A 12741-nucleotide genomic window follows, 5' to 3' on the forward strand; every position below is an offset into this window, starting at 1 on the left:
CAGTGACTATCCTGCGATTGCGCCGCATATAGAATGCAGAAAAAATGTGATTGTGTTTCTTCCCTTGTTTCAAGGTCTGCCGCGGATCTGCATTCTGTCTTATGAGGAGACAGCTTTACTGCAATGCTATCTCAATTGGTTTCGAACTCCGGGGGAGAGCAAATGACCCGAAAGAAGGGTGTTGCCGAGCACTGACACTGTTTACGTGCGTTGTTGCTTTTTTTGGACAGACTGCCAGAAGAGGGGCAGGTGTGTGGTTTCAGTCGGCTTTCCACTGTCGGTGGTGCTGGCTACCGAGTTATCCGCGGTCCCCCCGTCTCAGTTTCGCGTGGACTTAAATTTCAACTGTCAGAATCCTGCCTCCTTCCGTGGATCGGACGTCTAGATTGCAGGAAGATTTTTTTTTTGGATGACTCTGTGCCCCATCGCACTCTAGGTGAGCCGCGGTGCAACTAATATGCATCATACATTAGAATGTACGGTAGCTAAATAATATAGCCCGTCTGATTCTGGGAAATCCGCATTTCGCAGATGATAACCGCATATTCTGATTTGATATTAACACATAGTCGATTGTGTATGTTCTTTTTGGGTAGACATTACGAAGATGGCTATATTAATAGTCAGCTACTTTGTAACGTTAAACCATTGACTTAATAACGCTGTCAGCGCAATTATATTGCCTAATGCAGTATTTAGGCACCAATGTTGTTATTTTGTAACCGGTTTAATAGCATCGATCAAGGTAGCCTACTCGTACTCACATAATCATTACTTGGCATAATAGAATTAAGTGCACTGCTCCTTGTGAATATTTTGTAAAATTTTATTTATGTCTCATTGTACAATTTGTACCTATATGAGATAACAATTCTTCACATTTGCTGTGGATAAATGCTTTAAATAAGATCACTTTCTGTTATAATTGTGTGCTTAGAAAAAGCGCGATATTGCTTCCGTGTTAAAGTCGGAAATCTTGCTCAAATTCCTTCAGTGGTCAAGTCAGTTAATTTATGCGATGAATAACAGAGAATACAATAATCTGACCACTACTGCGACCTTCCACAATCTAGTATAGGCGCCTGTGCTATAGCTTCGTTGCGTAGGTCTCACCACCAATTGATTAACATAACAATCAAGAAGACTCTCACAACATATTTATTTGTGTCAGCATAGGCGGCGTGCCGAAGGGGGATTCGCTCTTTCCACTTTGTAACAAGCAAGTACATAAACTGGTTCAAATATTCATCGTGCACGTTTTTATACACATTATTCGAGTGAAGTGTGAAGTACAAAACTGTTTTCTGTATGTTACTTGCTTTTCCTCATAGATAACTAGACCAGGGGCTAATTTTATTGTAAAGCATTGTCAAATTCTCATCTGTGTGTGTTTGTGTGTGTGTCTTCGGACGAATACTTATCCGTTTGTTTCCCATTTTATTGGTTTTGCAATTTAGCGAAATCTGTCATTCCGCAAAATAAAGCATGCATACATATCCTCATAATTGCCAATACTCGTCTTGTCTTAAAAAGTATAGGTGTAGTGCATACTGTATAGCCTAGACGATACCGGATTCTGAAGCGATTAATAAAACATTGAAAGCTAATTGGTCTGTATTGTGATACTATTGAGAAACTATATAGTGTCAGTAGTTTACTGTATGGTCTATTTTAGATTAAGACGTAGACCAAATGACATAGTTTCTTTTACCTATGCAAGTTAGCCTACTGCTCCATTCTGGGAATTGAGTAAATTATAAGCTACTGTCTTCATTTCACTTCACTTTGTTGTTTTTCTGTAAATAATTAACAAATAATTTTCTTCTGCCATCGAAGTAGTTATGATCTGATGTAAGGATTACATTTTTATATGTCAGAATAATTAGAAGATAGGCTATGTCAGTTTGTTAAACTTTTATGCATGTAGTTGCGTGCATAGCCTATATTAGAGAATGCATTGATAACACAACATATAGCAAATATGTTCTGCTCTATGTGAGTAATAAAAGTGTTACAATGTAATGGTGTACAGTATTTTGTTATAAATAACATTTATTTCGACATGCTTTAAAATGTTTTCATCATGTGGTCATGTCTGGTGTTGGACTGCATTTCTTTGCCGTACAGTCCAGAGTAAAGCAGGTAGTTGGCATTTTAAAGTATTTAATCTCTCGCTACATTTTGCAGTGGTGATTATTAACCTTAAAAATGTGTTCTTGATTATTGTAATTTGAACAACTTTGATGGCCCATCTTTCCATTCGTGTGCCATTTGGAATACCCAGTCATAACTCTAGACTCATTCCATCGCTGCCAGTTCCTGCAGGCGCTGATGCGCAGCTTTGTCGGTGAACTGCGCGACATAGCCCACGCTGCTGATACAGGCGAGTCACGGGTGCCTTAATTAACAAGAATCGCCGCTGTCTCGCAAAGAGGCACGGAACAGCCTGGCAACTGACACCCTCCCTCCCTCCCTGAGCGATGCAGTGGCTAAGTTACATGTTGCCTCCTGGGATTGGATAAAGGCACGCTTAATGCGCACTGCTACAATATGAAGAAGGGACTCAGATATGCACCTCACTCTGGCCAGTATTCCAAATCCATTTGCAGGTACAGCTGGCCGTGGAGAATGAAAGTGTTTTAAATCTGATGCATAAATGGATACACAGTTCCCTCCAAAACCTCACTGTGCCAGCCAGACTATTACAGTACTTTATGCAATCTTATGTACCATAGCAGTTAAGGGGTTGGATAAGGACCCATCGTCCATTTTAATACCACAACCTTTAGATTGACTACGTCTTTTTCAGAAACACGGGTGCCTCTATGATGCATCCACAGCTAAATGATGATGTAATGAACTGAAAGTTCTTTGGTGACTTGCCATCAGCTTCAGCCAATTAGGTTCAGTTGCCCAGAATCCCATGGCAGTCCCTCTGCCCCTTGAGACATGGCAAGCTGAAACGCATATCCTGTAACACATTCACTAATGGAACCTCATACCCGCCTCACAGTCTTATCTGAAGGGAGAACAATTTGGCCTTTGCAGAGGAATGAAAGGCTCTGGGAAGAGATTGTTTGGACTGAGTTCAGAGGGCAGACTCAGGCCAGTATTCAGCCGAGCAGTGCTCCTTGTCCTCAGACATTAGTATCGGTTCAAGCTTGTATCCTTGTTTCTTACGTACTGTTTATGAGCCTAATCACTCGGCTCACAAGTCGCTGTTTGGCTGCAGGAATCATCAGAAGGAAGCTGTTTAAGTACAAAGTGAATTACTGCAATAAGATTGAATCTTGACAATAGAACAATTTTGGCAATGGCTGACAAAAAGGCCAGTTGGCTTTCAGAATTCAGTGGGCTACGAGGAATGTCTGTAGGTGTTAGCTTGCACCTGCTGCTTGCCAGTCAGGGAGTAAAAACAGGCATGGATGTGGTCTGGAACGCAAGAGTGCAAGTGCATTCTCCAAATTTGTGAGCCTTCGTCCTTTCCTCCATCTTCATCTTCATTCAGCTGACAGCCCCTTGGCGTTTGTAATTGGAGTGAGCTCTCCAAGTGACTGGGTACAGCGCATGGCCTCTGGAGCATGACCTTCTGTGCTGTGATGATTGTCATATTTGTCAAAAGATGATTGCGGCTTTTGGAGACAACATAATTAGCCCTAGCAATGAGGGCGTGTGTGAGGCGTGAAACGCGTATGAACGTTTATCCCAGAGGGCAAAGGAAAACTCCTCAATTCAAATAAAGACATGCATGCTAGAGATATGCTAGCAAAAATTGTTCATCACAAAGTCAAAAAAGGGATCTCCCATTTCAGAAATATTCTACGTAGGGCTTTTACGTGAGCTGCATGGAAGGTGGATGTTTTGGCCCCCATTTCCTACCGATGTGGGACCTCTGTAATGGGCACCAGGAAACCTGTAATGCCAGGACAAAAAAAAAAAAAAAAAACGTAAAACCCTACCCCATTGCCTTTGGGGATTCTGAGTGATTTTCAAAACCAATAAGGGTGATGCCACCAGAACCATGCAAGCTCTTTTCACGGCTGTATGTGCTGTGCCTATTGAACAGTCACTGTGGCACTATTCTCCTTTTGCGAAGTGCCGGAGACGGAGAGGAGAAAGTGCTGCTTTGAACCTGACCCCAGAAGCAGCGGGAACAGCCGCTGCTGTGTCATCATATTCCAGCTGTCTTAATGCGCTAACCAAGTCTCAATACCAGACTCCACGGTGGGGGTCGCATTGCAGTAGTCGGGAAGGTCATTCTTTCTCATGTTACTGTTTGTGTACGCTGCCCACTTCATACGGAACCCTGTAACGTTTACAGTAATTATTTGCTAAACTGCAAAGATGCCGAAGGAACAGTTTGCCCGTTGAATTTTTAATTGAGTTCATTTTGTTTGCTTTAGTAGAACAGGCTTCACATTTCTTGAATGAGTGAGGTTAACTTTCCCTTAAAATAAACAGAATATGTTGCAAGTGGTGGCAGGTGTAAGCGTGACCTTTGACCTGTGGCTGTGAATTTGAGCAGGGTGGCCTGGACAGGAGGCCTTGACCACCCCCCCCCCTCCCCCCACCACCACCACCACCCCCAAAACAGGAAAGGTTTAATGACAGTTTAACACCAGAGCTTAGTGACTTGTCACGACCCCGCCAACTCCCCCTCAGGGCGCCACCGCCCCGCTGCAGGCTAAATCGACCGGGCCGGAGGCACCCTGGGGCCCGAATTTCAGAAGCCCCGCCCCCCACCGGGTCTCCTCATCTGATGAAAGAGGCATCGCACTGAAGACAGCCACCTTTTGAACTCAGCGCCATTGGAGGACGTGTAAATCCCACAGTCGACATCAGTGGGGGTGAAACGCGGGGTGCGTTCGGATCCTGTTACCGGGCAGAGTCTAAGTGGGCTTAGGGGGCATGAGGCCTGGCAACGTGCGCTAAAGAGCCGGAAGCATCTCTGCGTCTCTGAAAGGAGCAGGAGAGGAAACGCCAGAGCCCGTTTGTCCTGACTGGTTCCTTTGTTTCAATGTGTTGATCTTGTTTGAGCTCATTAACTGCCTTTTTAAAAATTCGCCTTAGTTCCAGCGTCTACTCTCATACCACACAAACTCCAAAAAATAGTTTCATCTTAGTTTAAATACAAAGAATACCATTTATTATCCCATTATTATTGATAAAGTCAAGATACAAGCAAATGTTTCTTTTTTTTGTTTGTCATACAAATGTGATGCTTTTTTCGTGATGCATTTCTGCCAAAAATGTATGCAGACAGCTGTGCATCAAGTAGCTTTGAGCTCGTTGAGATTTTCAAAATTGATTGGTGGATCCAGACAATATGAATGACTTAATGGAAAAGATGTTGTCAACAGACGTCCCACGGTTTGGAGGCGATTGCATTCATCATGTGCAGGGATTGCATGCGCATGCTGCGCTTAAACTGGGGTGTGAATAAATACCGATCGCTCAATGACATAACCGAACAATGTATACACACAGAGCGCCATCCTTTTTATCCCATCTCTAAGCCAGAACCCAGCAACAGCTAGCAGACTCCATGTTCCAGGCTGCAAAAATGTTGGCCTCGTCACGCTATGGGGAAAGATTAATGAACGTTGTCTTAATGTTTTACCCTCTGTGGCCATGAGCTGTATGTGATATCGGCTGTGCATGTTCTGGTCGTCGCTTTTAATAACCCCTCATTTAGTTGGAGTGAGGAAAGTCAGATCGCATTTGAGCGAATAGCGAATCAGGTGTTGAAACTGTGTGTGGGAGGCGATGTCGACAGGGTCCGTCTAATCTGAGGTCTGAGGGGGAGTTATGCGGTCACACAGCGAGAGGGTGGGGTGGAGTTTAAATATAGCTCCGCATTTTGCTTTAAAAAGGCAACGGCAGAGATTTGCCTTATTTGGTTCATTGTGCACCTTTCTGAATCACCTGTACTGGAGGGGGTGGTTCACCAGTGAGGGAGGGCATGTGGTTCTCTCTTTGGAAACTTTGAGATGGTCTGCACTGTTTGACAGGAATACAAGGCTACCCTTCCCAGTCTTTTCCCACTTAAATAACCAAGATCCAACCTTGTATATCATATTTAAATGATTAAAAAAAGAAAACAAATCATTGTAGTTACACAGTTATTTATGACAGGGAGAAAATTCAATTGTACATTTATTAGCCTAAAATCGAAGCTGTGTTTAATTAGTAGCTTGTAAACTCAAGTGAAGAAACGTATAGGCTATTCTAATTGTCTCTGAAACTGATACCTTATAGAAAATAAAATTTAAATAAAAACCCAGCGGGGTTTTGAAAGCCGCAGTTCGGCTCCACTGCTAACCGCTGATTCCCCAAGGGCACATCGTCGCCCCGTGTCGGCCCCCTGCCAGTCGCAGTATGGTAAGCGTCCGCGGAACGCGGGTGTGAACGACTGCGGTTTCGTCGTGCCCTCCCCTCCCCCTCCCCCCCTTTGTGTCACCTACTGTACGTGTTGACAGCCCAATCGCTGGGGCATTCCTCAAACCGCCGGGTGGTGGCTGCTTAACGCTGGGAAGGTCTGCACAGTAAGGTGTTCAGTGTTAGATCGACTCTTACGGAGTACATATGGTCCCTGTTCTGCTCATATGTACTCACTGGGCACTTTACTGTGCATAAATGCAGCACAGGCATTGGCTGTGCTTGAGCTCGAATTATGCGTTTGATTAAAGTCTCCCTCTCTATGATATGATAACGATGAATCAAGAAATGTCACAAGGTGATGGTCGTCTTTTCATTTTAAACCAGGTGCTTCCACAGATATGGTATAATCTATGAATATATGATGTCTTTTTCAGCCAACTCATTGCAAGTCCTCAGCAAGATAACGCCTTGTTGTTTAAAGATCTTCATGTACATAACATCTTTGTCCATATAATGAACCAACAAACTAAAGAACCCGGTAAACTACAAACTGAATGAAAACTCAGTCTTGACATTTTATAATACTGAGAAATTGAGAAAATGTGCAAAAATAGAGGTGTGTACAACAGACCAAAAATCCTGACTTGCTAAGGTGCTAATTAGTGCACGTACCATATGGCATGTTTTTTTTTTTTTTTAAATCCGCCTCTTCATTCCCGCTCTTTGACATCCTGATGTTGAGAGACTTGTGAAGCGGCGGTGTTCAGCCAAGACTATTCCAGACTCCGTGTGTGGTGTGGTGAACGCCGCTGGCTTTCTCGGCTTGGAAATCGCTTGGTCGTGACTCATTTCTCGCAGTCCCAGTAAAAACGACGTCCAGGTTTTTCGGAGCGTCTTCACTTCCTGTCGGTGAAGCGGCGAGTTGCTGAGGTGTTGCTTGCAACGTTGCCGAGGCAGTAATTGAACCTTTCACTTACCTCACCGGATATTGCTCTATTGCCCAGATAATTATCAATGTCTGGAAGCACAATATGTAAATGGAAAAAAGCGTCAAATGAGTCAGTTTACATATTGCCATCTGAATCTAAAAATCTGCGTGCAGCTGATTCACTGTATCGGAGGCTAGTTGTTCCTTGCTGTCTTACTGGCTATTAAAAAATGGTTTAGCTAATACATATCTGCAAATGTTTTGCTCAAATTCTCATTGATTTATAACTTGACTTTGTGTTTGCAATTGTGCATCATTTTTAAATTCTAAAAAACTCAATTGTACAAGTACAAAACTGTACCTCTAAAGTTACTAGTGACAAGTGATTGTACCTTTCTAGGTACTGAATGATACCTTTTTTTCTGGTAAAGGTACAGTTCTGTACCTTCAAGGGGTACTGCCACAGTGACAAGCAGTTGTACCTTTCTAGGTGCTGAGTGGTACCTTTTTTTCTGAGAGTGTAGCACGGGAGCACAGGCCCTGTATCTGTGGTCAACAGCCAGTGATCTCCGCAGGATTTGATGAACACTGCAAATAACTGGAGCGCCACGCAGCAGCCTGATTTATAGGCAGGAATGCCGAGTCTCTCCTGAACACAAAAGCATCTGTCACACCTGTCCACTGTAAACGCAAAGAGAATAAAGAAAAAAAGGGGTCGGTTGTAAGTTGATCTCGTTCAGAACAGGGAAAGCTTTTCCCAGAACAGGCTTTACTCCATGTAGACTTTGACTTTGGTGAATTTAGAGTTATTAAAACCCCCCAGTCCCCATAAATACTTGATTTAGCTCATCTTATTCCATACGTTTTGTTCCATATGATGGCCAATTTTTTGTTTATTTATTTGTTTTTTTGGAAGTGCTGCCTATTTTTAGCGTACCGTTATTACGCCCGGGATTACATAACAATCGCACAGCAGACTTACCCCGCGTGTCACAAGCTGACCCCCGACCCTCCCCCCATCAGCACGAGAGTAACGGATGAATGTCCAATATGAAAGCACTGGAGCGCACAGCGCACTGGTTTACTGTATGAGTGCGGCTTCAGAGCTAGCGTGCCGTGTGCTAGCGTGCTGTGCGGCGAACGGGGCTGGGTGTGTTTATTCGGTTTGTTTTTGCGTGTGCTGCCGTTTGGCGGGAAAGGGCCCAAGCGTGGCCTAGCGAGTCTCCCGCCACTGCGGAGGCGATACGTTGAGATGCCGCCGTCTCATCGCAGCCCCGAGAATAGCGGGAACGCGGGATAAGAACAGCTGCTTTTATTCTGGGCCTGTTGAGGAGCGGAAGCTGTCGTTGGTATTGTGCCGTTTTGTGCGTACGTGCGTGTGTGTGTGCGTGCCTGCATGCATGTGTGCGTGCGTGTGTGTGTGTGTGTTAATGCAGAAGTGTTTCCAATACCATTAAACAATATCATCAATTCCCATCCTTGATGTTTCACAAGCTAGTTCGGAAAGTAATATCTGTGATGCAAATTGATACTAGCTTGCTTGGTAGATTAGGTTGTTTCTTAATACATTTCTGATTTCATATAGTCTATAGTTATCTAGCGTGAAGTAGCTTAACAATTATTGCCAATCATTATATCTATAGCTAAGGTTGTTCCCAGATCAACATAATTTTACGGCATAAAAGGCAAGTCATCTTGACATTGATGGCATAGTTTTTTCGCCATTGCCAGATGAGCACCACTCAAGAACAAACCTACAAGAAGTAGTGTGTGTGAGTTTATATCTGCAAGTTACAGTGACATCTGTGTGCACATATGACGCACTTGAGTGTGTATTTGCGTGCGTGTGTGCGTGAAGATCACCCACTGCCCAGTGCCTATTTGCCAAATATTATTACTCACTTGCAGTGAGTGAGTGATCAGTTCATCTGTCTTTCTACTGTTGCTTCCCCTGTGATAAATAGACGGCCTTCCTCCTTCTCTCTCTCTAGGAGATGAACGATCATGCTGTCAACAGCCTTCTAAACCTCAAAAGTAAAAAAATGTGCAGAACTTATATTACGCTTGCTGTTGCACGCATGGACCACATACTGTGATGTTACGTTGTATGCACGATGACAGATCTGCAGATCTTATATCTGAGTACACCATCTGTGACTGGGGGACAGGTTGAGAGGAAACCCTTGAGAAAGAAACACTGTGTAGAGAAAAATAAATAATATATTATTTATTATTGATAGATTCTATTCTAAATGCGATAGGGAATAACGGCTCTGTCTTCTTGAAGGCGTTATATGTATGAATCGCAGCAGTTTGTAAAAGAATGTTCTTTTAACATTCTGCTCAGTGAGCTCACTGTTGATTGGTTCATGATTGCATTGATTGATCACATGATTGCACACAGTGTGTTATTGCACGGCTTGCTGCTGGTTCATTTTCATCACAGAGTCTTAACTCACTGCTTAGTATATTCGTACTGCAGTAGAGTACATAAAGTCACAGCAGTCCGGAGCTTGTGCAGGTATCGGGGCCGGTGTGCTTGGTAAGGGAAGGAATGCCTTCAGTTCGGCCTGAATATCTCATACAGGCTCCCGTCAGCGTCGGCAGTGACCGACACCGAAGCCAGGTTACCTCATCCTCATGGCTTTTCACCGGCGTTAATCTCAAAGGTGCTGCGTGCCTGACCAGCGCGTGCCCCGAAACGATGACACGCTTCGCCCCCGCGGGCGGTGTCCCGCCCATCGACGGTCCGCCTTGTCACTCGCCGGTCAGGACCGGGGGCGGGGAACTTTCCAGACCCCGCTCGTACGTGTCCGCGTCCGAAAATAGCTCAAAATAGGGGGGCTGGTTCCCTAAACTGTCCCCCCGTCTTCGCCCTCCAGGGAAGAGGAGTCAGACCTGGACTCGGATGTAAGCCCTGAGGAAGCGTGTAATCTCCTGGACAGAAAAAGAAGAAGAGCTTTCGGATGTTGGGGTTGCAGATGTCTGTCTCCTCAGATTAGTCGACCCGCTTGACATTTAATGCCTGGTAAGGGTTTATGTTCTCTCTCTCTCTCTCTCTCTCTCTCTCTCTCTCTCTCTCACTCTCCCTCTCTCTTTAATCTTTCATCACTCACTTGATTTGATACCAGGTGAAGCCTAACAATTTTTTTGGTCTGCTGGATAATTGGTGTATATCAACAGTGTAATTTGATACATCTAGTCAGTGGTTGATTCTTCCAAAAAGAAACTGATCTTTCCTATCTTTCTTTCTTTCTTGCAACTTGTACTGTACAGTATGTGTATTACAACCTGATACTCTTATAGTGTTGCGATTATAAGTCATTTCCAACTACAAGTGGATGACTGGATCTTGAGAAGACAGCATGTGATTTTTGAACGTACCAGCTTGCATAATTTCTTAATTTCTAAAATCAATAGTTTATGCAGCAGCTTTCCATTCTTAATGCGAGTTGTGACAGAAGCACATAATCATAAACTATTTACAAAACCACTTTCCCTTCCTTTATCCGCACGATTTACATTTCTGTAACACCCTTGATGATAAGTGAATGTAATTAGCTCTAATGGTTTGTTTTAAAATCTAATTTTGCTTGGCACACTGTCCCTTTTAAACCAAGCGGAACTGGCTGTGGTCACTGTCCAGCGGCACCCAGGGCCAATCGACAGTCTCCCGTCTGCTTTTGTGATTCAAATGAGATCAAGCGTCGAGCGGAACAGCATGCATTAAAGTGACTTTTACTGTCCGCACCGCAACGCTTTACCGTGCCTTACGGAAAGAAACACGCTACTACAGTTGGGATGGCTTGGCAAAGGGGAGGGAGAGGTCAGAGGGGCCCCCAAAAAGAGGAGCGGATGGCACAGAAAACTGCAGCGTGGGCACTGAGGGGAATTTTTACGTTAAAATCCGCATTGCCAGCTCTTCACAGCAACAGCAAACAGCAAACAGCCATAAAATGGCAGCGCTGCCCTCTGATAGTTGATTGTTTCTGGATACAGAAGTCACTTCTGTAGGTTTAGGTCAGTTGGTGTTACCTGGGGGAAATTGTTTAAGCTTTTTTTTCATACTTCTTTAAATTGTTTTGGAATTGTATGATTTTTAGAATTTAGTATGATAAACACATATCATACTGGTTCAAAAAATAAAAAATATTATTATTACTTGAGGAAAAAATGAAATCTAGTATATAGGAAATGTGATAAATTCCTACACCAGGTGACAAAATAGGAAAGTTGGCAACAGGCTGATTGATTCACTGCTGTTCCATTCCCGGTCTCTGAAGTAGATAAACGTGAACCGAATGCTTTATTATTTCAGCAACAGAAATCACAAATGGCAAAGCACAAACCCAGGATTTCAAATTAACAGCTTTTTTTCTTCACAATGTGAAGGAAAAGTGTGAGTTGCTTAAAAGTGGAATCTTGTGTCCGGTTGAATATTTTTGCCGCTAGTATCCCTGCTGTTGCGATCGGCTTCGGACTTATTCCGTCCCGTGCGTGTTGTATCGCAGCCCGCTTCTGCGAAAAAGCACGGCACCGAGGGCGTCGTGTGGCATTCCTGGGGGTCGTATCGGACGCGCAGAAATGAGGAGCGGGCCGAGGCCTTGCCCTGACCCGCTCAGCGCTGTAACACGAGCGGCACACCTTTGTGGCGTTTTTACGATGGGAACGCGATCGTGTTCCAGCCGGGAGATCCCGGAGGCACGGCGGAATTTCACCTTGACCCCTCAGCGCGAGGTGCACGCGGGGCGCGTTCCCGGGCCCCCCGAATCACAGCGGTAACAGCCCCCCCCGGACCCGCCCCCACCCCTCTGCCCCCTTTTCAACAGAGCACCTTTTGTTGTCCCCAGGAATGCGACGACTGATGTTTTTTTTTGTTTTTTCTTTTTTACTTTCGGTGACAAATAAAATCTCGGAGGCTTTGTTTACACAGAGTGCACTTGGGGAATTTGGCGTGTTTTTAAAAACGGCCGGTTTCAGATCCAGCTCTGGCATGGGCTTAGCACAAGGAGGGCAGTTGTTTGTGAGGAGACGTGGTGTGGCAAAAAAAAAAAAAAAAAAGTCTAATCTCCACTTGAATGTGGATAGAAACACTCTTAAAAGCTTGTTCATGGGCTCAGAATTACAGGGCGTGCGTTCCTCTGGGTTTGTTTGAGCTCTTCTCCGGACCTTTCCACTTCCATTCAGCTGGTGCCTGTACTGTACACAACAAAAACCCAGTCTCCCAGAAAGGACAAAGACGTCAAAACAATGCTTTTGTAACTCTTGTACCAAAACAAAAACAAGCGTCTTGAGTTACGGTGTTCTTGCATAGCTCTTGCGGTGAAACTTGGGACACGGGGAGGTGCGCTCTCTCACGGGCATGTGCAGTCACATTACCCTGAGTGACACAACATTTTAGCACGAGGCTGTCACAAACAGCAGTATAGCCT

The 12741-nt window shown here is 44.4% G+C and overlaps 1 protein-coding gene across 1 annotated transcript in view; it reads left to right on the forward strand.

The window, feature by feature from the left end:
- Window positions 1-12741, forward strand: part of sorbs2a (sorbin and SH3 domain containing 2a) — a 63403-nt gene continuing 50662 nt past the window's right edge. The window contains exons 1-2 of the mRNA XM_064337920.1: window positions 1-436; window positions 10192-10337. The gene's annotated coding sequence lies outside the window, so the exon portion shown is untranslated. The remainder of the gene's footprint in view (window positions 437-10191; window positions 10338-12741) is intronic.

This window comes from Anguilla rostrata, chromosome 5 (assembly GCF_018555375.3).
Source record: "Anguilla rostrata isolate EN2019 chromosome 5, ASM1855537v3, whole genome shotgun sequence".
Taxonomy (NCBI): domain Eukaryota; kingdom Metazoa; phylum Chordata; class Actinopteri; order Anguilliformes; family Anguillidae; genus Anguilla; species Anguilla rostrata.